Genomic DNA, 27,692 nt, shown 5'->3' with positions numbered 1-27,692 from the left:
CACAACCAGAGAAAAGCCTGTGCGCACCAACGAAGACCCAACGCAGCCAAAACTAAATAAATATATTTATTAAAAAAAAACAATTAGTAAATCTGGGTAAACAGTATATGGGATATCCTTGTTCTAACTTTGTAACTCTTCTTTAAGTTTGAATTGATATCAAAGTAAAAAGTTATAAACAAATGAAACACTATAGTTAATTCATTAATGAATGTAGTCGTTCAGTTAACAGTTAAGATTTTACTATATGTCAGATAGTGGACAAAGATAAGTAGAAAACAAGATTCCTACCCTTGAGGACATCCCAGTCTTAAAAGGGTTGTTCAGCCTTTCAAAAAAACAAGTTGTAGAATTATCTTACTATCACTCTCTTTTAATGCAGCCAAAACACCTCATGAGGAAAATGTATTGTGAAGGACTAGAACACTTTCCCCACTATACTAGAAGTTATATAATAAACATTCCTAAAAATAAGTAAATCTATCTCCTGAGAGACAGAATTTTTGTTTTAAAAAATATTTGAGTTGTGATATAATCTACATTGCAGTAACATTACTAAAGCATTGGGGGGTATAATTTGCTTTATTAATGCCAAACATTATGTTTAAATGCCAAATTAATCATTCATTGTGATTTGAAAGAACAATAACACAATGATCAGGAACAACAAATGATGAAAAGGTGAAAACATATTTGTGAAGTAGAGGCCTTTAGGTGTTAATTGGAAACAAAAAGTGATAGTACTTAAGAAAGACATGGGTGCAGACATAGAATAAAAGGACAGAACTGAAGAAATATACTCGAGTCATTGACACTTGTTGAATGCTTACAAATAGGAAAAACCCTTACTTCACAACCAGATTGGATTTTTCAAAGACTGAGCAAATGGTAGTGACATCACTCAAAAAAAAGGTAGAAAGAACAATAGTGAACATTTACTGGGCACTTACTATGTGCTGAGTACTTTATCTGCTTTATTTTACCTAATCCTCACAACAACCTCCATTAGATAGGAACAATTCCCCCCTTATACAGATGAGGGGACTATGTTTGGGAAGAGAAGTTGAGAGACATGGCTAGTAAGTGACAGACATGGGATTCAAAACTCCAGGTTTGTTTAACTCAAAAGCCATGCACTTAAACACTATATAATCTGCTTTTCAATGAGATATGAGGATGATTTCAGTCAAAATATCTGAAGATCTTCTATATGCACATACTATGATAGACACTGGATAGACAGTGAACAAAAGTAACAACATAATCCCTGATTTCACAGAATTTACAGTCTACTATACGTAACTCACTGGAACAAAAGTGAAAAATTAGTAGCCTTCTTTAATAAAATACCTAGGAACAAACCTACCTAAGGAGAGAAAACACCTGTATGCAGAAAACTATAAGACACTGATGAAAGAAATTAAAGATGATACAAACAGATGGAGAGATATACCATGTTCTTGGATTGGAAGAATCAACATTGTGAAAATGACTATACTACCCAAAGCAATCTACAGATTCAATGCAATCCCTATCAAACTACCAATGGCATTTTTCACAGAACTAGAACAAAAAATTTCACAATTTGTATGGAAACACAAAAGACCCCGAATAGACAAAGCAATCTTGAGAAAGAAAAACAGAGCTGGCGGAATCAGGCTCCCTGACTCCAGACTATACTACAAAGCTACAGTAATCAAGACAGTATGGTACTGGTACAAAAACAGAAATATAGATCAATAGAACAGGATAGAAAGCCCAGAGATAAACCCACGCACATATGGTCATCTTATCTTTGACAAAGGAGGCAAGAATATACAATGGAGAAAAGACAGCCTCTTCAGTAAGCGGTGCTGGGAAAACTGGACAGCTACATGTAAGAGAATGAAATTAGAACACTCCCTAACACCATACACAAAAATAAACTCAAAATGGATTAAAGACCTAAATGTAAGGCCAGACACTATTAAACTCTTAGAGGAAAACACAGGCAGAACACTCTATGACATAAATCACAGCAAGATCCTTTTTGATCCACTTCCTAGAGAAATGTAAATAAAAATAAACAAATGGGACCTAACAAAAATAAACAAATGGGACAAATGGCACAGCAAAGGAAACCATAAAAAAGATGAAAAGACAACCCTCAGAATAGGAGAAAATATTTGCAAATGAAGCAACTGACAAAGGATTAATCTCCAAAATATACAAGCAGCTCATGCAGCTCAGTATCAAAAAACCAAACAACCCAATCTAAAAATGGGCAGAAGACCTAAATAGACATTTCTCCAAAGAAGATATACAGATTGCCAACAAACACATGAAAGGATGCTCAACATCACTAATCATTAGAAAAATGCAAATCAGAACTGTAATGAGGTATCACCTCACACCAGTCAGAATGGCCATCATCAAAAAATCTACAAACAATAAATGCTAGAGAGGGTGTGGAGAAAAGGGAACCCTCTTGCACTGTTGGTGGGAATGTAAATTGATACAGCCACTATGGAGAACAGTATGGAGGTTCCTTAAAAAACTAAAAATAGAACTACCATATGACCCAGCAATCCCAATACCGGGCATATACCCTGAGAAAACTATAACTCAAAAAGAGTCAAGTACCACAATGTTCATTGCAGCACTATTTACAATAGCCAGGACATGGAAGCAACCTAAGTGTCCATCAACAGATGAATGGATAAAGATGTGGCACATATATACAATGGAATATTACTCAGCCATAAAAAGAAACAAAATTAAGTTATTTGTAGTGAGGTGGATGGACCTAGAGACTGTCATACAGAGTGAATTAAGTCAGAAAGAGAAAAACAAGTACCATATGCTAACACATATATATGGAATCAAAGAAAAAATGGTTCTGAAGAACCTAGGGGCAGGACAGGAATAAAGACGCAGACGTAGAGAATGGACTTGAGGACATGGGGAGGGGGAAGGCTAAGCTGGGACGAAGTGAGAGAGTGGCATGGACATATATACACTACCAAATGTAAAACACATAGCTACTGGGAAGCAGCTGCATAGCACAGGGACATCAGCTCGGTGCTTTGTGACCACCTAGAGGGGTGGGATAGGGAGGGTGGGAGGGAGATGCAAGAGGGAGGGGATATGGGGATATACGTATACATATAGCTGATTCACTTTGTTATACAGCAGAAAGTAACACAACAATGTAAAGCAATTATACTCCAATAAAGATGTTAAAAAAAAATTAGTAGCTTTCTTTATAGTGAAATGTATTATCAGTACTTAGAAGTTACAATAACGTAACCATCAATGACTTAAAATCTTGGGGAAAAGTATCCTCAGAATTAAATGTAGAGTCACCACAAAATAAAGAGAACCTATAGGGAGAACATTCCTAGCCACTTGGCTATGATTTGATTGACTGTACTAACATGTCTAAAGAAATACATTAATTCAGAAGAGAGGCGCATCAGCAATGGAAGTGGAGAGAAAACAGAAGGGCTGTCCAGAGAGAGGGTTCCTTTGCCTAAGGACAGCCACATTCTGGTGACAAGCACTGCCTCAATGTGGAGGAGGATGTAGCCCAGTGCCATTAAATATCTTAAATTTTTATTTTTATCAAAACAATCCATTTACATTGTTAAAAGTAGCTCTACAAGGCAGATAATGGGAGTGAAAAAGTGGTTCCCTGCCCCATCTTTCTCCAGCTATCACTTTCTAGTTTTTCCACTAGTATTTCTAGATAACACATTCACAACTGCTTTTTACAATTTTAAATTTCAAGCATTACACACTGACTTCCTACTATAGACGGATGTGGATTTAGCACTCCCCTCCCCCCCTTCTCAATATAGTTCTATCACAACTGTTGGTTAAATCAACATTGGGTGTTTTACATTATTATGACTAAATATTATTCCCAAATGAACCACTAAAAGAATGATGACTGGATTTTTTTTCTTGAAAAAATGTTTCCTTCTAATTAGCTACCCCTGCTTTTGTTAATTTGCTCAGTTTTCTATACATCTCAATGATATGAGGATAATTTCAGTCAAAGTATCTGAGGATCAATTATGCACACATACTGTGATAATGAACAAGATGCTATACAATTCCTGACCTCACAGAATTTAGAGTCTAGAAAGTATAACCAACTGGGACAATATTAATTTACCCCAAACTCTTCCTGGAATTCCTCTAAATTAGTCAAATAATTAGACAGCCTGGTTTTCCTCTAACTGTATTTTCTTTTTTCTTCCACCTCCATTTTATTTTCTATCTCATCATCTTTTTAATCTACTTTTTTGGAAGACAGTCTCAATTTTCTCTCTCAAACCTCCTACTGAATTAATAATCGTTTAAATATTCAAAAGAGTTTATTCTTTAAAGGATCCTTTCTAGAGTATCCTATTTTTTTATAGATACAATATCTTCTCTTACCTCTGAGATTTTAATTACAGGTTTTTGAAATGTCTTTTGCTCGTACATTGTTTCTGTTCCTTTCACATTCTTTTTAAAAATTTTCCTGTTTGTTTTGGTTTCTTTCACGTTAAAGACTTTTCCTCTAACATGTCTGTTCAAGTTAAGCGTGAGACAATAAAAAGATGAGCAATAGCTGTATGTAGAAGGTAGAACTTACTGACTAGTAGATTTCACCATAGCAAACCAGTTTTTTCACTGGGGACCCCAATATCCTTACATGTAGCTCTTCTTTCTTTAGCTGTTCCTTTTCCCTGGAGAGATATCCTCCATTCTCCTGTGTGTGTTTGTTGGGGCAGAAGGAGAGAGGTGGTAAGAAGCCTGGCAGCCCTCTGTGTGCTAGCCAGGAGTGGGCAGACAGTATTACAACTAGTAGGCAGACTCTGGTTTTGATCCTGTTAAAACCTAAATCAGACTATGTTACCCCAACTGATTCTGAGAACATCAAGTCCTTACAATGGCCAAAAAGGCCCCACATGATCTCTACCACCCACCCCATGCTCCTCATCTCTCACTCCCCTCCAACCAACTAACTTCCTTGTTGCTTCAGGCCTGCCTCTACATTAGGGCCTTTGCGCTGGCCGTTCTTTTGCCTGCAGCACTCTCCCCCATGATCCCCATGGCTCATTCCCTGTCTTCCAAGTCATTGCTCAAATAACTCCTACTATGCCACCTCGTTTTAAACTACAACCCCTCCCACCCTGCACTCACAACTTCCCTTACCCTACTCTATTTCCTTTTTCCATAAGTATTTATCATCTTCTAACACACTATACAAATCACTATTGTGTCTACTATTTATTATCTCCTCTCACAAAAACAGAGTTTTGTCTGTTTTTTATCACTAATATATCCCCAATACCTATAACAGTGCCAAGCACATAACAGGTATATGCCCCTGTCCTTAACTATGCCCAATTCAACGGTTCTAGAAAATACACCTCTAGTCTTCCATCAGAGTGGGAAAGGGCAGTCACCTGGCAGCATGCGGCAGAAACAGGAGCCCAGGAATCTTACTTTTCCTCATATAATTTTCAAATAATTCTCCTGTTTTCAACTCCACCAGCATGCCTGCTTTCAGAAATATCTGGTACCCTCAATTTCTGTCATTTTCCAGGGCTCTGCTCTTCAATTACTTTGCTTCTTATTTGCTTCCAACCTTCAAATGTTTAGGATTCTGTATTCTCCGCTCTACTGAATCAGGAAGTACTAGTCCATCCACTTTCTATCTTCCAAAATTCTGTTCAACTTTTGTCTACTGTTTTCACCTCTCCATTAGACTACAGTCATTTCAGTGGGGAGCAGAAAATGGAGCATGTGGTCAATCTACCATATTTACCTTTACTGCTAAATATCTGAATCTTACAACCAACTCCCCTTCTTTACATCCCCTTGCTCTTCAGGAAATCTCCTGATAATGATGGCTTCTTACACAGGTATACTCCAGTGATAGCTAGAAAACTCATCCTATTTATTCCTTTTAGCAGGTAGTAACTCCATATACATTGGGCTATGACCTTGGTAAAGTCTCCTCAGGAGACATATCTACACTTAGGATGCTGACACACCACCAGACCAAAGTCACACTAAAATAGTACAACCTTACAAGCCTTTTGGGGGATGGCCAGCAAACCTTTTGTTTTTTATTCAATGGATAAATGGATTCATTTATCCATTTTCCATATTTATTCATTTTCGTATTTTAAATTTCAACAGAATAGAGCTGGATTAACAAAAAATGGGGAGGCCTAAAAAAGAACTAGAAGATAAATATAAGTAGATAGGCACGTGGGTGGGCAGGTGGACAGACTGGACAGAGATAATTTATAATAAATATATAATCTACCATTTGCTGAGTACCAGATATGCCCTGGGCCTTATATAGGTACTTTACATCTACCATATTGTTAATCCTCACACCAACTCTATAATCTATTATCCCATTTTATAAATGAAAAAACTGAGACTCAGAGATCTTATATCACTGACCTAAGGTCACAGATCCAGCAGAGATAAAGCCAGAACTTTATCCAATTCCAAATTCTATGATCTTTATATTATACACACTGTTTTTAAGTATCAATTAAAACAGGTTAAAATGCAACATGATTCTGACTTTAACAAAATGATAATTGGTGATAACATTTTGAATGTTTCTGAAAGTTCTACTAATTTTATAACAAGAATTCTAAGAAAAATGGAAACATATTGTCTATTCAATTCAACATTCTGTCCCAAAATGGCAAGCAGCATCAAAGGATATTTTGTGGTAGTAAACAGCTGCTATCTATGACACCAACTTCAAAAACTTGGGGCAAATCCCTAATACATCCTTATTTTTCCTTAATACCCTACTGTAAGCCTGTCTTCCATTGTATTATGTCTATCATCAACGTCATAACTATACTAGCCCTAAAACAAAGCTTAGTTATGTCAGTGTGAAAAAGGCCCACTATCTCCAGTTGCTGGAATTTCAGGCACATTATCACTGGCTTCTCATGGGAAAAAGTCAAACACTGCCTTTAAGTTCAGAAGAAGAAAATTAAACACAGTAAGCAGCCATACCTGGATTAGTAATGAATGACAGCAACACAGCCTGGAACTATTAGTTTCATCTGGGCCGGAAGGAATCTCAGTGGAGGAATTTTTGGCTGCAGCTCTGCTATTTGCTGAGAATTTTGAAAATTAAACACTGATCCACTAAAAATGGAATGTGCCTATGCAGATCACAGTAACATGTAGGCAGTTGCAGCCAAAAGTTTATATGAGATCTAATAAAGGACTGCATGTCAGAATAGTTTTCAATTTTTCCAACTGAACTCAACAAAAAATAAATGACAGTGATGGGGCTCAAAATATTCACACCCTGGAGCCGCCAAGCTAAATAATTTAATATCTTTTTGAACAGAAAAGCCTTCTCCCCCAGGACATATTTTTCAAAATATTAAATGTTCTGTTAGTTTAGCTTTCCCCTTGCAAGCAGCTGCATTCTTTTTTTTGAAACTGGAGAGTGATGGTCTCGCCTCTCCTATAATTGGAGAAAAATTCCAGGCACATTAGACAGGAAGCATTCAAATCATATACTATTATTATAGCTTATAAATTATGGTACTCTTAATATTATGCAAAATTTGAATAAGTCAAAATATCCTCAAAAGGTAGGGAGAAAAACACGTTTTGAAATAAAAAGGAGGAAGCATTTTACACGGCAAAATTAAGCAAGTCTTCTCTCTACATTTTGTTTCATTAAGCATGGAAAGCACTTAGCAACCAACTAAGATTAATTGTGAAAAGCAGAATGCCCTGCTATAATTAGGACTTCATCCTTGACTTAAGAAGTATGGTGACGTGGATCTACCTGCCAGTACATAATAATGATTTCCATGTGCTAATCCTGTGAAGGTTAAGACTCATTACTGGCTAAAATATGTTGCTTTCTAAATAGTTCAGTGTGTTGGTTACTTCCACATATATTCTTCTTAATGAAGATAATATATTTTCCCGTTTAATTAGATAATTAAAAACATAACTTTCAGGGCTTTCAAATATTAATTGTTTACATCTATCATTTCTAAACGGTATTACACAGCTCCACAGTGTGGAAAGTTCAAGTGTTGGATATCTTTTCCTTACTTCCCTTGGTACAAAATGGCTGTGTGAGGAGAGGGGCAGAGGAGGAATGGCAGAAGGAGAAAAGAACAGCAGAGTCCAGGTGAAAGGTCCTGATGAGGTTCCTTTTCATATGGAATCTTCAAGAGTTGCTATACAAACCCTCTAACTCAGGAGGGTTCTATGACAAAGAATTTGCTTTTGTTTTCAAGTTCTTTGTTTTGCTTTGTATCTAGTAGGAGTCCCCTAGTTAAGGGAAGTGAGAGGAGAAGGGGAGACCAGCAGAGACCTCTCCCTTCTTGATAAACCTACTCCCATTGAGAACCCTGAGGGTTCTCTAAGGGACCCTTAAGCTCCCAAGACAAGTTTGAAAATGATTTAGAGTGAACTGCCTCAGTTCCCCAGGAAACAAACAGAATTGCTAGCGCTCTAGAGAAGTCACTCTCCTAGTCCCCCAAATCTTGAGCATCTCAAGAAGTTGGGTACCCCCACTCATCTCCTTAACACTCAGGTTTCAAAGCACAGTCTTCTGGGAAGCCATTTACAATGAAAAAAACAAACAAACACTGGATCAGAATATTTAGGTTCCACAATAAGATCCTCCTCTAATCAACTAAAAGGAGGGCACTAAAGCACTCCACTTTATCACCTGAAAAGTGAAAGGGTCAGATTAGTTTTGGTAATATTAAAATTATTCCTTAGAGCCCAGCGTTCAGAGCTATCTCCAAAACAGGCACTCTAGGACATAAGTTTCTATGATTCAGCCTTGTTAAAGGATCTACTAGTAAGGGAAACACAGTGATGAAAAATAATAAAGCTCTTCCAGTTTTACTGCCCTGTATAGGCTGTGGTCAACATCTCTTGCATATATATCTACGTTTTCATTTCCAGAGCAAATTTTATGTTTCAAGGTACAAAAAATTTTTAGATACTAGAGCTCCTTCTTTGTGGAACAGCCAAAAATCATGGCCTGCCATCAACTTTATTATTAAAACACAGAAAACAGATTAATCAACACTAAGTGAAGGGCTCTACGTTTTCTATCAAATAACTATTGGCAGGTGGCATTATAAAGCAAAATTTACTCCCTCCCCAAGCCCTATTCATTTCTTCACTGCACTTTGCACTATTTGTATATGAATATATACAGTATGTATACATATATACATGCATATGCATATATATGCATATGCAAATATGTGTGTGTGTGTGTGTATATATATATACATATATATATATATACACACACACACATACATATATATGTATATACATATATATTTGTTCTTCTTAAGGACAAGAACCTTAGGTGCCATGTTTAGTATTGTACACCCAGATCCTAGCACCTACCTAGGCACTCAATTTACTTTTGTCATGTACGTATATAGCACTGTGTTAGCTAAGCTCCCCACAGTTACGGCACTTAGCTAAGCCAGGATTGATTACCAGTATTTTTTTTAAAAGATGGGGCCATGGGGTTTGTGTTTGTTAATTTGGTTTGATTTCTCCCCAGTAGAATCAAAGCCTTTGAAAATGGGCATTTTATTTTTGAGGTCAGAATTATCAGCACAGAGATGAAAGAAGCACTATTTTCAAAGGAATATTTTTCTTCTCTAGACTTTTACACATGATAAGACATATGAAGAATGTGATACTTGGGTATCTCCTTTTCCTAGAGGAGTTCTAAATTTTTCAAGCTGTCACGATGATTCACGTGAATGACGATTTTAGTTAAGAAAACAACTTTGGCTCTTTGACCAACTAGAAAAAAAATACTAAAAGTCTACATTACCGTTTTGTCATAGTTGACATGCCTTCCTTCAAAGGCTTAAAAGAAACCCAAAATGCTGTCAATTTGGGATTTTTTCCTAGTGAATTTATAACTGATTCCAAGTGTTTTTTCACTATACAATTAGCTTCTAAAATATTGAGTGCTTTGTTTCCAGAAATGGAAAAAAATAAAATTAAATTGAGAAATATCTACTTTGTTTTAAATTAAGCTGGCCATTTTTGTCATGAATATTTGAAACAGTGAAAATAATTTTATGGAATTCATAATGTTGTATTTCAAAAACCACTAACATTTTTAAAAACAAAGCGGATGCATACAAATATGAAATCACAACACAGTATGCAACAATTAATGAATAACCTGGGAATTAAGTTCCTTTATAATAAATACTATGGTACAAATCTCATGTACTCTTTGAGTATAGAGAACAAAGTAGTGAGCACCTTTCCATATGTAGAGAGGTACCCTAATACCAGTGAGGCAAACGGCAAAAAGGCCCAACAAATCATCTGGGAGGGAGGGTAGTTATATCCCATGGAGCAATGGTTTTCAACCTTGGAGAATTTGTGAAACCCTCTGAAACCCTGGTAAAGAACTATGGAAACTGTCCCTTAAAGAATGAGTCTTCATAAAATTTTGTATACAATTTCAGGGGTTCTTTAGGCCCTCTGAAGGGCATTCAAAGATCTCAGGTTAAGAGCCCCTGAGGCAGAGATACAGGAAGGCCTATGAAGGGCAGAAAATGTAGCCCACTAGGCCTGTCAGACAAAGTAATAGGAATTGGGAAATTTCTAAAGATAATAGAAACTTGGGGTAAAATGGGAAAAAACAGAGAGTTAAAAGAGAGGGAGAAAGAGTGAACAACATAGGAGCGAGTAGAGTAGAAAGAGAAGTGGGAAAATTAGAAAACTAAAGAGGGGAAAAATGAGAGTAAGCAGAGGAGAGAAGAAAGTTGGAGCAAAAATGCACGAGGGGAGGATGTCTGCTTACATTGAATTTTATGGCCAGCATTTACCAAGTCTTGCTGGAGTGCAAATAACACAGTAAGCATTTTTCATGTATTTACTCACTTAAAACTCACAACTACCATAGGGGATCTATTTTATACATTTCACAGCTCAGGAAACTGAGGCACAGAAAGGTTAACTATACCATTCAATGGACTAACAGCAGCTAGGATTTAAACAGACCTGTTGTTTGCTCCCAAAGCCAGCCTCTACATTTTTATAGAAATGCCCACTATACAGCCTGCCCTTCTGACACTTGAAAGGCATGCCTAGGCCTCTCCTATTTGTATTCCTCCTGAAGACAATTTTCTAATAATGAAGGTGACACCAGGATACATTATCTTTCTTAATAGACACTATACCAAAATCTAAATTACACTCTCATCAAGATCTGAAATTGTCATGAGTTTCTTTTTTATCCCAACTTTACTGAGAGACAATTGCCATATGACATGTGTGTCATGATTTTCATTTCAACTGAAATGGTACTTTTATTTAGGTTTTTAATCTTTGGAAGTTCCGTAATTCCACTTGTCAAAATACTTCAAATGCATTAAAAGATTATCAAAACTGTAAAGAAATACAGCCTGTTAACCGTCCACTAATATTTACTCTGAATACTCACTATGGGGGTTTGAGTTCCACAGCTTCCTGGCATGGCCCGTGTTTGTCAGATTGGTTGCCAGCTGTTTCACTTTAGTTATTTTTAACAATACTGTTTTGTTAAAGCTGCCTTCCCAAATCACGGATATATTTTTTAGCTACATTGGTCTTGAAAGGTTTATGTTATACAGATTTGGTCCATTGCATCGCAGTATGGTTTTGATTTAGAGGGCCTTTTTGGTATGAATCCTAGGATTCCAAGTAACTACATTCGTCTCAGAGTTTCAGTAATTGGTATTTTTCACATGATTACCAAGCAAAAAATAGAACGTATGCTTCAAAGCTGGGGTACCCTCTCCTAAAAATGTGTTTCTCTTTTATAAGTGAATGGTGAAAATCATCTTGTCACAGGTGTGGAACATATATAGAACAGATGCTTAGATTTTAAAATGCATCAATTTGATCCTACAAAAATATAAATTAATTACATGATTTTAGTCACAGAACTAGAGGAAGCATTCAGAGAAAATAATATTAGAATGAGGTACTGAAATCACCATCATTTTGTTAATATGTAGTATAGTATATGCATTCACTATTCAGGATAAAACATGGAGTACATAGAGTTAATATCTTTAAAAGCAGAAAATATACAAAAGAAGCATTCCAAAAATGTGGCTTTTCTCCTTCTTTGTCATTGTTATTGTACAAGGATTAGCGGGTAGGGGGTCGGGGACAAATAAGTACTTTGAGAAACAATTCATGGGAAGGTAGCATAAAAACACTGTTTAAATATTCTCATCATCCCATCCCTATGTGTAGGAAAATGTCTCAGTGAATGTGTGCAGTTCTGACATAAGTATTTCCACATCAGTGGAAGGCAGCTAAAAACATCGGGGTGTGTGTGTGTGTACACTTTTCACATTATTTGTATTTGTTTGCTTATATGACTGTTTCTGCAACTAGACTGTGAGTTGCTCAAGGTTGATGTTGTGTCTTGTTTATGCTCAGGGCCTGGCATACTGAGGTGCTCAATAAACATTTGTTAAATGAAATAAAACATAGTCTCTTCCCTCAAAGAGCTTGTAATCTAGAACACCTATAATCCTGAATAAACGTCATGTAATCTTGGTTGCATTTTTTAATATAATTTATCTGTATAAAAAGAATGAGCTCTTGACATTTCTATAAGCATAGTATAAAAAATGAGGAGCTCTAAGTTTTTATGGAAAAAAAGAGATGCCAGTATTCCTTACTATACTTTTTCCCTTTTTTTGCAATTTACTCCCCTACTATTTTAAAAATTGATTCCTTTTACATTGAGATGATAATAATAATAATGGCTAATATGTATTTGCTACTTTCTACTATATGGCTGGCATCTAATCATTTTATATGCAATTCTCATTTAAGGCTCACAATCACCCTATGAAGTACTATTACACTACCCCACTATCAGGCATGCAATGGAAGAAACAAACATATAAATAGAACAGAAAAGTACAGAAATAGAACAACGTAAAACAGAATCCAATGGAGACAGCATTTCAACTCACTGGGGAAAAGATAAATTAGTCAATATTAATGTTGGAATAACTAGCTATCCATTTGGAAAAACAAAATATAAGTAGATCCTAGAATAAACCCCCCCAAATCTTAGGTAGGTTAAAGATTAAAATGTTTAAAATAAAAGGCAAAAAAAGTGATATGAAAGCCAGAAACAATTTTTTTTTAAAGAGAGATTTACTATTCTCAAGTTTAAAATTCGATATGGCTCCTTTCTTCCTTTAGTTCTTTTCATCCAATGGAATAATGGAGCCAAAATTCACTAGGAGGACTTTCCTCCCTCTCCCTTCTCTTTCATCCTTTTTCCCTTCCCCTGGGCTGGGCACAGCTGCTGGGGAGAGAAGAGTCAGCATGTCCTGGAGCAAAAATTTGGCCAGTTGTAGCCAGAAGATTTGCGATATATAAGGGAAATGCGCAAATAAGTAAATATATTGCAGTCAGTGGAAGACAGGTTTCCTAACATGGAAAGAGGAAAGCCTAGGGGGAAAAACCCATGATACTGGATTACAATTAAAGGTATAGGTATAAACTCATGGTTATTTATATAGATGGATTGATATAAAAATAAGTATAGATACATATGTTCTATATATATACCTGTGTGTATATACCCACACATTTATATATAATTTCCAAGCTCTGTCTGCTGACAGGACCTAAAAGCAATGAGGCCTCTGTCCGCTGACAGGACCTAAAAGCAATGTTAGTATCCAGATCTTTGTTTCTAAATACCATTCTCCACTAAAAAGAGCCAGAGCTACTTGGAGAAATGACTGAGTACAGGGCTTAGGCAGGGGAAGTAAAAAATGAGCCTAGAATATTTTGTTATGAAAGAATATAAGAAAGGGCTCAATCACAGGGACATGTCAAAAGGACACAAGAGTCAGCTTTGAAGTAGCCTGTTTTCATTGGCCATTCCTAGTATAATTTGGGCATCAAAATAAATAAAAATAACACAATCTTACTTACGTGAAAAGTATAATATGTCTGCATATCTAGACAAAAACTGAAAGATATCTTTATTAGTGGCTATGTTGTGATGGAAACAGGAGAGAAATACATGGAAACAATTTTTAAATCGTGCTTTCTTTTGTTTTTTTAAGCCTCTTCTCTCAGCATTTTATTTATTTATTTATTTATTTATTCATTCATTTATTTATTTATTTATTTCTGGCCGCACTGAGCTACATGCGGAACTCCCCCGACCAGGAATCGAACCCACACCCTCTGCAGTGGAAGTGCAGAGTCCTAACCACTGGACCACCAGGGAAGTCCAAATCATTCTTTTATACAGCAGATACAGTAGCCTCACTACAAAACTTTAAAACTGTGAAGCCATAAAAATTAACATAATGGAGACTATGTAACAACATAGAAAACTGGTTACAGCGGGTTAAAGAAAGAAATGTTCTAAGAATCTGGCTGTGCCCCAACATGTGTGCATGTGGCCAAGGACTAATGTCCTGCTATCACATAATTCAATAGTGTGAAAACAGAACCCTTGTCCATTCATCATAAATCTTTTCCTTATCCTGTAGTCCAGTCCTGGTCACAGGCCATACTATTTCCTGGAACCATAAGCTTTAGCCTCATCTTTACTCTCCATCCAATTCATGCTCACTCAATTAACACCTCTCAAATAAATGATCTCCAAGATATGTTGTTAAATAGGGAAAAGGGAAAAAGGGGATATTACACTGTTTTTAGTGTACTACGATTTGGATAATAAATTGTAAAATAAAATACAAGCACACATTACATATATGCTTGTACTTGCATAAAGTCTCTGGAAAGATATTTAAGAAACTGGTATTATCTGCTGCCTCCAAGGAGAGGAACTGGTTGGCTGAAGGGCAAGGTTAGAGAGACTGATATTCTACCTTTATTTCTTTTGAATTTTGTACCATGTGCTATGGTATCTATTTTTAAAAGTAATCTAAAATATATACAAGGGACTTCCCTGGTGGCGCAGTGGTTAAGAATCTGCCTGCCAATGCAGGGGACGTGGGTTCGAACCCTGGTCCGGGAAGATCCCATGTGCCGTGCAGCAGCTAAGCCCGTACGCCACAACAACTGAGCCTGCACTCTAGTGCCCACGAGCCACAACTACTGAGTTCATGTGCCGCAACTACTGAGGCTGCGTGCTGCAACTACTGAAGCCCATGCGCCTAGAGCCCGTGCTCCACAACAAGAGAAGCCACCACAATGAGAAGCCTGCGCACCGTAACAAAGAGTAGCCCCTGCTTGCCGAAACTAGAGAAAGCCTGCACGCAGCAACAAAGACTCAACACAGCGAAAAATAAATTAAAAAAATTTTTTTAAAGATTAAAAATAAATAAATAAAAATTAAAAATAAAATATATATAAGCCATTACCCATAAAACACAGTGATATTTATCATAATCAGAAAATGAGAGATTATATCCTCTTATAGCTTTACAGATTTCCAGCTTTACGGAACCTTTGACTAGAAGAGTGTCAGAAACTGACAACAGTTCTTTTTTTTCTGACAATAGTTCTTAAACTCTCCCATACTTGTAACCTATACTTATTCATCATAAAATGACATTCTGATTTTATTAGTCAGTATGTCAATGTTTACATCATTGAAAATGCTTTCCAAAAAAATCGACCCACCTTCTATCTTTTTTCTTCCTGATGAACACCCACTGCTCTTACTCTACATACAATTCATACTGGCCAGCGTAGACGGAAACAATCAGAAGGCAACATTCACTCAAAACAACAGGCTCAAAAAAGAACAGAAAATTACAAAAGTATCACTCGGATGATTTTAAAAATTACTCAAGCCTATTTGGATCTAATGACATTTTATTCTAAGAGCAAGATTCTACCGTGTGGACTGAGAACAAAATAAATAATAAACCAACACAAAAAACAAGTTAATAAACTAAAAATTAAAACTTTATTTTAAATGAGTTGAATTTTTTTCAAAATTAAAAATTAAACTGGTAGAAAACCAACATTGTTTTAAAAGTATCCTACAAATTCAACCTGACAAGTTCACAGCTTACTTAAGTAAAAATATCAGAGGATACTGACTAGTCACTGAAAATTCAGCTTCACCATAAATTATTCTAAATATTGAAGCATGCCAAGTGATTCATACATTCCAAATACTACATCCCAAAACATATTTCCAACCAAAAAGTATACCGGAGAAGGGGAAAAAAAGTAAAGAGTAAGGCTTCAAAATTATCTTATGATAGAACTGACATTAAACTATCTAATTGAGGTCCAGATAAAGCCAAAATACACAAATACACACACAAAAACAAATCAGTTCACAGTCATAATGAAAATAATTCAAAACAACCTAAACATGTTGTTCAAATAACCAGAAACTCATAACGGACTGTGTTAGGTAATGTTTATTGTAGTAATGTGAATAACACTGAAAATCTACACGTTTCAGAAACACTTGTTGAAACAGATCTAATAGTTATGTCATTTTTAAGTCTTTTATCGTACATTGAAAAATTACATTAATGAAAACAACTTTGAATAAAAAAATACCCTGATTTTTTTTTTTAAAAAAGAGTTCTTGCAAGCAATAATGTCTATGGTTAAATGTCAAAACACACATATAAACTATTAGATTGTATCAATCTAATCATTCTGTCTTCCATTTCTTTTCTTTGCCTTAGAATGGCAAACGAAGTACAAAGTCAATTTTGAATGTCCATGTAACATTAACTGTGCCTTTCTTCGGCATTTACCACAAGCAAAGTAAATTATTTGAGTATTCTTTTGCCAAACTCTTTGGCCAGCCAAAAACAAGCAATAAGGTATCTTCAGTGAAAATTTTACCTTTTTAATCATTAGATTACAGAAAGTCATTATTTTACCTTGATAGATAAATGATAATTAGCAGTTTTCTTGAAATGTACAGTCAGAAAGTTGAAGCATCCCACTTTTAGCCAGGTCAATTAGCTATAAACCCTAAATGTTGAGCTTGAAGTTTGTCCAGCAATTCTCATTCTTCTTTATATTCAAAACACCTCTTTCAAACAACTAAAATAAAGCGATTGTTGAACACACTGGGTAGTTATTCTAAACTCTGCTTCACAATATCTTAAACTACTCACTTAGAAATACAATTATCAATACAAATCCCACTGTAATTGTTTCACTGTTTCCTTGCCACGTGGCACGGTGCCACATTATGTATTTTTTGCATTCTGACATACTCAGTGTCTTACTTAGAAACAGCTTTGAAAATTGGCTCATGGCCTATTTGCAACTGATACTATATAGCTTAAATACCTTTCCAACAAAGTTATACTAACTTCAAAATACTCTGGGATCAACCATTAAAATGTTTTTGTTTCGGTTACAACACTAATGAACACCAAATGTTAGAATTTGTTTTAACGATCTAATATATCAAGGCTTTTCTTAAAAGGAAAGGCTGGATCAGCTATCCATTATATAATGAAAGGCAGATTAGTTAGTACTGATATAGATAATACTTGAAAGATTTAATACTTAAGTGTAGAATCAAGCATTAAAAAGTTAAATTCAGAAAGTCTGCTCAATTAGCCATAATATTTTTTCCCTATAAAAATACCAAACTCCTGTGCTCCCTTTGGCAGCACATTTACCACACTCCTGGTTTCTAAGCTGCATTTGAAAGTCTCCTTCCCTCCATTCCTTGAAAAGCCAGTTAACCTTCGCTTTGATTTCCCCATTTCTACAAAATGGGTGATACTACACTATGCTTTACTATACTTTCTTATACCACAAAGGAATATAAAGTATCAAAGGAAGTAAAAAGGATTTGGAGGAAATCTCAACACATCACGTCTATTAAAGCCTGGTAAGAACATTGGTTTGACAAGATTTTAGGGAACAAATGTGTAAATGCTACTTTAAAAATACAAAAATAAAGAGTAGAGAATGGGCTATTCTAGATATATTCTTGAAATGAATGCTTAGCATGTAAAAAGATAGCACTTTAAGAGCTACTGCAATTCCCTGGGCTTCTTTCCTAGCCCCGACACCACACCTCAACAGGGGTGTGATACACCAATATTTTCGGCAGAAACCATGACAGTGACACAATTTATCTGCTTTTGCTGCTGCTTTGGCTCCTTTTGATGATGGCTCTTCTGTGAAGTGGCACCTGCTTTGGACCTCCCCAACATCTAATTATCTTAGTTGCTACAGCCACCGCTATTAATCTCATCCTTCTTTTCCAGCACCTTTTCATTTTTCTCTTTGTCATTTTTTGATTGCTATTTCCGATTTAACACTTCTTGACCTTCAGTCTGGACTTTTATAAAACTCAACAAGCAGATGCCTTCCCTTTTGGTTTATTAATTATTAATCACTCCTTTTAGCTGTAATGGTTGAGTCTTTGGTTCTTGTTTTTTTTAACCAGTGCTCAAAAGAGATTTTTTTCTTTCCTTCTGCAATCATTAGAGAAGATCTCTCCTCTGCCTTATTTCCATGTTTTATTCTAATCTCAGCTGGGATATGGATCGCTAAATAAGGTTTTACAAGATATACCATATTAAGAATTTGCAATAGATTAATCTATAAAGAAATGGTTTGGCAAGCAAATAGCACAAATAAGATTCATGTAATAAAAGCTAAAACTTTTGAAAGAAACATTTTAAAATAATCTCAGTATTTCAGAAGTACCTATACATCTGCACCTGAACTAAGTACAAGTTACTGTCATTTATTCTTTAAAGAACTTCCACCCAGAATCTTCCACTTGGGAATACTTTGTTAGTATAATTTTAGATGAAGTGTTTACAGTGATAAAATTGCATTTCTTTAAAAATCACTCTGTATTTTTTTACACTATTTTGGATTCACATAGATTCCCCAATTAGTTGAAATTAATGAAGTTTATCATTCTATCAAGTAGAGAGATTAAAAGTCTTTGAAAGTAACATGTCAATAAATACAAGCTACTACAGTGTAATAAATTCAGGGAAGGCACACTGCACCTTAAGTTTCTAACAATTTCTAACATTTATTAACTATAAATAAATCAATTTATTAACTAGAAATGAAATAATAATGGTAGATTTTTGACGGGTCAGTACTTTGAAACCTCATTAAAATAATATACTGTAATATTTTTATACTGGATAGCATTATTTTCCAAAGAGAAGTCTGTGGAGCACAAAGGGCATCAGACATCTGATATTAAGGGGAAAAAAGGTTCTGAGTTAAAACAAATGCGGGAAATGTTGAGCTAAATAAACAAAGCTAACAAAGTTTTTATTACTATAGGACTTCTTTGTATCATTAATATGTTAATGTATCCTGGAACTCCTCCACGCCTGTGTGGTGACACAGGGATCTGTGTATGTTGGGAGCAGTATTTATGCAATTGTTCCTCAGTTTATGATTACAAAACCATATTCTAGCAGATCATCTCCCAAGACTAGATCCCACAGAACATACTTTGGAAAATACTATACAGAAAATGGTCACTATTAGTTGTTGTTTTTAATCTTTAACATAAAGCAATTTCTGCCAGATACTACATTTGTAAGAGTACTAGTTATTTGGGGAAAGAGAGAAGGCATAAAGGTTAAAAAAAAGAAATGTAGTTATTATTCTTCTCTAAAACAGTTACACCTGAAAAGACAAATAGTGCTCTGTCCATATTTAAGCCTTCTGCTGTAGCTATATTTGAATATAACAGATAATTCCTTTTTTAAAAAATGACAGGTTTTGTTTAATAGATACCACAGTGAATTCAGACTTTTTTTTTTTTAATGTAGGCTATTTGGGGACTTTAAACAACCAAAATACTAAGAAATATCCCAAAAGGCTTTAAAGATGGGTTGCAATAACCATAAATAAAATGTGAATTGAGTATCTTGATTTGTGAAATATCAAACTCAAACTCATCTAGAGCTTGTATCTTCAGAACTCCTTCCTAGATCACAGAACTGGTCAAGGAACAGAAACACTCCAGTTCCGCGTTACCAAGACAATTAGCAGACCAAGGGCGTTACAAGGTACAAAATTTGTTTGGTACCTAGCACAGATGTCAAAAATAATAGCTAGATGTCTAAAAATCCAATACTTCTGATCCCATGCCTCCCATTTCTTCTCTGACACTTCAAAAGATGTTTCAGGCAGAAAGAACACTTTACCAATACAACAGAAAGTTAAAGCACCCCAGTAGTCACACATAAACACATCATTACATTTTGAAATAATGCCCATTTACCACTATCAATATTTTATTAATATAAATATTACTAGGCATATTTTAAATATGTTTATAATAAACATAACTTTAAAAAAACACAGCATACTCATTAAATAAGCTTAATGATAAGTACAGTGAATATTACTGTTAGAAAATTTCTATTTTAACAAAATTTACTATAAATAATAAGATAAGCTCACTAGTATGGGCAGTCTTCCGGGGAGATGGAAATAATTTTTAGAGCTGCTATCTGTTAAAAATAGGAGTCTGCTTAGTGTGGTGGTTAAAAACAGACTCTGAAATCCAGACATGGGTTCAAATCCCAGCTGAGACACTTACTAGCTGGAAAACTTTGAGCAAGCTACCTATCTTGTCTGTGCCTCAGTTTTCCCATGTAAAGGGAATGATGATAATAATAATAATAATAATAATAATAATAACAACCTCATAGGTTTTTATGAATTTTACATGACTTATGGAGAACAGTACAAGGCACAAAGTAAACACTATATATATACATTTTTGTTAAATATACTTTTATTTAGTTGTTGGAATCCTACTACAAAAGAAAATTACTTTAAATACAGCTAAGTAAGCTTTCATTTTTATTTATTTCCTTATTGAAAGCTAGGCTGGTTTTATTAAAATGAGACAAAGTAGACTTCAGAATAAGGAATATTGCCAGGGGTAAAGAGGAACACTACATAACGATAAAGGGGTTGATTCATCAAAAAGAGGTAACAATCCTAAATATGTATGCACATAAAAAAAGATTCAAAATATATGAAGCAAAATTGGATAGAACTGAAAAAAGAAATAGACAAATTCACATTTCTACTTGGTGACTTCAATATTTCTTTTACAATAATTGATAGGATAAGCAGACATAGAATCAATAAGGATGTTGAAGATCTGACAACACTGTCGCCAACTTTACTTGATTGACATTTATAGAACTCAAAAGGAAGGAGTCAAACATCTCGGCAAAACAAATGAAACATATTCATAAAAGAAAGATTTACAGATGAAAATGATATTTATCCCAATTCACAAAGGAGTACATATTCATTAATTTAGTCATTCATTCATTCAAACATTTATTAATAGCTTCTTATTTGCCTAGCACTGGGCTAGGTGTTAAGAGTTACAAAGATAAATAAGATAAAATCTGTGACCCAAGATTAATCAGGTACTCTGCTCACTCTTGCATTTACTAAGAATTTAAAGAAAATGTGATATAGTATATAGTATTTAACTAAATGGTATAACTATGCACAGTAATGTGGTTTTGTTGCTGTCATCATTTTTTAAAGAACCCTTCTAAACATACTGCAAATAAAAGCTGAAGGCTGGTGATATGGACAGACAAGCATATCCAAACACATTTTTCTCCTCACTCTTCTCTCAGAACCCAGCAGCTGATTAAAGAATGTTGGAAATGAAAGCCTAGCTCTGGTGGCTAAACTTAAGAGAAACTAATACCGTTTTCTGTTATCAAATAATTTTGATCACTCTGAGAAAAATGAACAGGAGTAATTTGAAGCACGTGATTTGCCTCTTTTCTCTGAAGCAGACTTATGGTTGCTCTTACATCTTCAAATTTTTGTTGTGGGTAGGCTATACTTTTCAACCTGCATCTTAGCATTTTGATATAGGTATCTTCTTTCTAACCTGGCCTTATATCTACTTAGCCTTATAATCTCTAGATTAGATTATTTAAATCGGAGACACCATGCACACAAAACTAATGGATACAAATAAATAGTCAAATGGCATTTAAAAGAAAACTTTTATACAGAAATTTTTTAAAGCTTTAAGTCTATAATCCTTTTAAGAGCAGACAATAATTTCCAAAATAATTCTCTCCCTCTGCACTGCCTTAGCAGTTTGAATCAGTAACATATTCCCAAATATTTAGGAAATGTGACAGTACATTCTTAGGAAAAGTCTCTCAAACTTCTAGACTTCTCTACTTCTTGCTAGACTATTCCATTGGACAAAATTAGTTGTATGTGTTTATCTTTAAATTGCTTTTTAAATTTTTTTAAATTGTGGTAAAATATACATATAAAATTTATCATCTTAACCATTTTTAAGTGTATTGTTCAGTATTGTTAAGTACACTCACACTGTGTACAATCAATGTCCAGAACTTTTCATCCTGTAAAACTGAAACTCTACACTCATTAAACAATAACTCTCCATTTTCTCCTTCCTCCAGCCCCCTGAAACCACCATTCTACTTTCTATCTCCATGAATTTGACTATTCTAGCTACCTCATATGAGTGGAATCATATACTATTTGCCTTTTTGTGACTGGCTTATTTCACTTAGCATAATGTCTTCAAGGTTTATCTGCGTTGTAACATGTGTCACAATTTCCTTCCTTCTTAAGGCTGAATAATATTCCATTGTATGTATATACCACATTTTGTTTAACCAGTCATCCACTGATGGACACTTGGGTTGCTTCTTTTTGCTATCATGAATAGTGTTGCTATGAACATGAGTGTAAATTAAATGATTTATCAAAAGTTCATATTACCAAATTATTCAATGATGCATATGAAAGGTAAGAAAAATACAGAAAGTCAAGGAAAATAAATTCAACACTTGGTTTTCTAATAAAGGGTGCTAATTTCCATTCAGTGAAATGGTAAACAGAAAATAGCAAAAAGTCCATTTACTTATTTGAATTGTCACTAAGTTCTCTTTCTTTCATAACTAGTTTTAAACGTCTACTAGATCAATTGAACAATACTTAATTTTGATATCTAAAAGTAATACATATCAAGAATTTATCATGCAGGAATCTCCAGAAATATTTTTCCGTGGCAAATACTCTTATAATTTTATGGGAAAGCTTAAAATGATGCCTGATTTTTTTTCCTGAAACATCCTTACAAGCTCATTGACTGACATTTTTTTTTCAAGCTCTATATTTCAAAGAGAAAACATAATACACTTTTTTTGACAAGCATTTAATCACATAATCAATGAAAGCTATCTAAAGGTTTAAAATATCAAGAATGAGGAACTATTATTCTTTTGAATAATATTAAGTAAAAGCTTTTCTATTTAGACAAAGGTACTCATGAAGTGAACATAATACATATATGCACATATGTCAGAGTACTTTCTTCATCTCCTGTTAATAATATGTTATTATGTGTTCAATAATCCTAAAACCTTGAATTATATGTTACAACATTCAATTTTCATACCAAAGTGGCATTATTGCGTAGCATTAGCTATGCTACCTTACAGTCTCATTCTAAGAGCACTGCTCCAAAGCAAATACATTGTGGGCTTGGTCCTCACAGCCACTAAAAATCCCTTCCTTTAAGAGGTTTCCAGATTGTTTACTCTGCTGCCACTGGAAAATACGCGGTAACTACATGTACTATATGGAAAGAGGTCCAAAATTCATTGTTTCATTAAAAAGTCAAATTGCAAGACAATTCTGAAAAGACACAAGAAAATATTAACAGTAGTTTCTTGCAGTCAGACTGGGAAAGTGGGTAGAAAAAAGGACTTATTTTCATTTAACATACCACAGGGGATTTTTAAGGCAGTAAAACTGTTCTGTATGAAACTGTAATGGTGTATACGTGACATTATGCATTTGTCAAAACTCATAGACTTGTACAACACAAAAAGTGAATCTTAATGTGAACTATGGACTTTAGTTCATAATAATGTAACAATATTAGTTCATCAATTGTAACTAACATATACACTAATACAACATGTTAGCAATAGGAGAAACTGGTGGAGGTGGGAATAGAATATGGGAATTCTCTGTACTTTCACTCAATTTTTCTGTAAACCTAAAAACTGCTCTAAAAAAATAAGCATACTAAATAAAAAAGAAATCTGTACTGTTTAGTTTTAAATGACAAATTCATGCATGCTAAGAAAAACAAATTTTAAAACTGCTAAGAACTAAATATTTTAATCACATGGCTTTCTATTCAGTATTAGATATTTTGCTATTTGAAGTAGGTTAGCATCCAGAATATAAACATGTACAGTACATATGAACTAAGAGATAATAACCACCCTGTACAGGTGGGTCCTGCTTTATAGTACTATCTATACACTATATACTATACGAGAAGTATCTATACTCTGGACCATTGTTTCTCACCACTTTTTTCATTATCATCACCCTATGATGCCTTTTTAGACATTTTCCCCCAAACCATGCTTACCCATGAAATTTTAATGCCACCAAAATACTCACCATTCTTTTACATTATTATGAATATCACCCCCCACACACATAGACTATATCATTAATTTCCTGTTTCTGTATCTTACAGGCAAAAAAGATGTACTCAACTCTAATCAGCCCCTTTAAAATTTTAACTGTGGTACTCCAAATTGCACATAATAAGGTTCAGAGAACAGGTACTAAAAGTTTGGATAAATACTCTCAAATCACTCATCAATGATTCTATTCTAAAACCTAACATATCTAAAACATGTATGAATTATCCCAGGAGAGGAAAAAAGGAGAACATGTCAATCATTACAACTTTTTGATGTTTTAGCACATTTAGGGTTCATTTAGCCTAGAAAATTAGGCTAAAAGAAAGAGCATAAGTAAAGCCCCTACCAGCCTTTATGTTTTCTAATGAAATACTTCCTTATCAAAAAATTTTTATAGGCAGTAAAAAAGGAGAGGAACAGGAATGCAGTCCAACATTCCAGAGAAGGGGTTTCCTTAAGAAAATATTATTAAATATTAGAATATGTACAAGTGTGCCAGGAAACTGACTGATTATATCCAGGAGTATTGAGGAAAAGTCGAGATTGTGTAACTTGTACTCGGCAGGGAAGGGAGGAAGGGGAGAGGGCCTTCTTGGCAAATGCACGCTAAGGGACTGCAAGGTACAGATTCTGAGAGGAGCCAGTAAAAACAGGACCATGTTCTCCTGCACCCAGCACCTCTGAAAAGTATGCTTCTAATAGATACAGACCTCCACCTCTGGGCTTATCTTCCTCAAAGGAGCCAAAGGCTATCTGAATTAAGGGAAAGAAACTAGATTAGAGCATGCCCTTCCCTGCCTTCATCCTTAAAGGTATCAATAAATCAGGCTTTACCTTTGGGATTTCACATATACACAGCGCAATTTTTAATGCACAGCCACTTAAAAATAACTTCTTTCCACTTATCTGTTGATGTTTAAAATTTAAGAAGATAATTACTTTCCTATGATAATTATGGATAAAAAAGCATTTAAAATGAAAATTAAAAATTTAAAGAAGAAAAGGAAGAAATATATCAATAGGTTTAACAGTGTTTTCCCCTTTGTTTATAGTGAAAGTGTTATTTCTGCTATGGAAAAAAATTTAGAATAAAAATTTTTTAATTGGCTTGATTAAGCATTATCTTTCAAATTTTCTTACTAAAATACAATTAATCTACAATTGTAAATAAGTCATATCAATTCACCAGTCTATCAAAATTGAAAAGACAAGACCAGTGGTCTTGAAAGAAGATAATCACTAAGTAGAAACAGCACAGGAATGGAAAGAAAGACCAAGTTCACCAAAGACAACTAAAAATGACTGTTACCCATGTCCAATGAGAGAACCAGCATAGCATAGTGTGTTAAGGGTGTGAGCTCTAGAATTCTGGTACTAGAATGTATGGGTTCAAATCCCAGCACTGGATCTTCATAGTTATAAACTTAGGGTACCTAAGGGAGGTATCCTAACTTCTCAAAGCTTTAGCTGCTTTATCTGGAAAATGAGGATACTAGAAGTCACTATCACATAAGTTGTTTTAAAGTTCAAATGATACAATGCCTTTAGCATAGAGGTTGGCACATTATAAACACTCAATAAATGTTATCCTAAAAAAAAGACACTATTAATATGTGGCGATAAATTTGAAAATACAGCTCTTTGAGCACACTGTTAAGTAGGAACACTCCTACTGAGCTGTAGGGCACAAAACTATGGAGTTCCATTGGCTTTCATAAAGATATCACTTCAATCATGACCAATGCATTACACAGAAGCTTTGTAAGGGTTAACATTAATATTACAGACTATAAAGGAATCATCAGGCAACAGCCATCCAGAAATGCATGAACACTGAAGCTGGCACAGATGTGAATCTGAATGTTATTCAACCTCTGAGTTTCATTTTTCGTATCTTAAAATGAAGATAATACCACTTATCTGACAAAGTTGTTAGAATAATAGAGAATAATTCATGTGACATGCTTAGCACAGTGTCCAGCACATTATAAGCAACCAATAAATGATACTAAGATAACAACTATGATGATGATAGGCACTTTTCTTCTCTTATAATCAGATAACAAGAGAAGAAATGGAATGAGACTGTTCTATTTCTTTAAAAAAAAAAATACCTGGGCTGTTTCTTTTTTTTAAAAAAAAAAAGTCAGAACCACTACCCATTATTACTTGGAATGCAGTTCTTTCTGAGAGCAGGCTGAAATATATACAATATCTCATTCTTATCCTTCCACAAAGTCAATTTGAATGGATAAGTGAATGAATGAATCAATGAATAAATTAAGTAAATAAATAAATCACTGAAATGACTTCATCAATTACTGATTAATTCATATTGATTAATTCATTAATTAATACTGAGACTGCTGAAATATAGCCACTTCGGTGACGTACTACGGTTGCTACCCATAACTAGAAACTCCTCACCAAGCCACAGCTGATGGAGCAGTAGTGGCATAAAGTAGAGATGGTATTAGAAGAGTTTCAGCTTTGTTCTGCAATGTTCTAACTCTCTCTTATTATAAGAAAGAGAATTATTACTAGGATTTATATATAATATACAGTGGAATAAAAAGATATTAGCTTTAAGTGAAAGAAGCCAGTCACAAAAGGTCTCATATTGTATGATTCCATTTATATGAAATGTCCAGAACAGGCAAACCCATAAAGACAGAAAGTAGACTAGTGCTTGCCTAGTGGTGAGGTGGGGAAGGAAGGGCAAGGAGCAGGATGAGGTATGACTGCTAGCGTATATGGGGTTTCTTCTGGGAGTGTTAAATTTTTTCCAAAATTAGATGTGATGGTTGCACAACCAAATGTGAATAAACAAAAAGCCACTGAACTGTATGATCATGTTTTCTGACTTTTCTTTTTCAGGAATGCCAGTAGCTTAAGCTGCAGGACTTGGTTCTGTAAAAAGTTTTTTTTTTTTTTTTAAATAAGCTGGCAATATGACACACTATTACAAAACTTCCTAAAAAAAGAAATTGTATCACCATCACCAAAAAGCCGTATCTACCCCTTAAAGTAATAAATCAATAATGCCTAGGTTTATCTCAAAATCATGATCTCTCATTTCAGTGATATGATTAATGAGTTACATACTTTGAAAATGAAGTTTCTGCTAAGATGAGGACTGAATGACTCAAAGAAATCATATCCAAACTTATT

At 34.6% G+C, this 27,692-nt stretch overlaps 1 protein-coding gene and 1 long non-coding RNA gene across 7 annotated transcripts in view; both read right to left on the bottom strand.

The window, feature by feature from the left end:
- DISP1 (dispatched RND transporter family member 1) overlaps window positions 1-27,692 on the bottom strand; it is a 228,287-nt gene that overhangs the window by 136,381 nt on the left and 64,214 nt on the right. The window lies entirely within an intron of this gene.
- The window catches only part of LOC309627848, an 81,930-nt gene that overhangs the window by 10,147 nt on the left and 44,091 nt on the right, over window positions 1-27,692 (bottom strand). The window contains exon 2 of the long non-coding RNA XR_014243991.1: window positions 1-27,692. This exon is cut by the window's left edge and continues 10,147 nt beyond it; it is cut by the window's right edge and continues 18,183 nt beyond it. This is a non-coding gene — a long non-coding RNA (uncharacterized lncRNA).

This window comes from Balaenoptera borealis (assembly GCF_965194805.1).
Source record: "Balaenoptera borealis genome assembly, chromosome: 1".
In the NCBI taxonomy this organism is placed as follows: Eukaryota; Metazoa; Chordata; class Mammalia; order Artiodactyla; family Balaenopteridae; genus Balaenoptera; species Balaenoptera borealis.
Note: the sequence above shows the minus strand (reverse complement) of the source record. Positions and strands in the feature narration are given on the sequence as shown.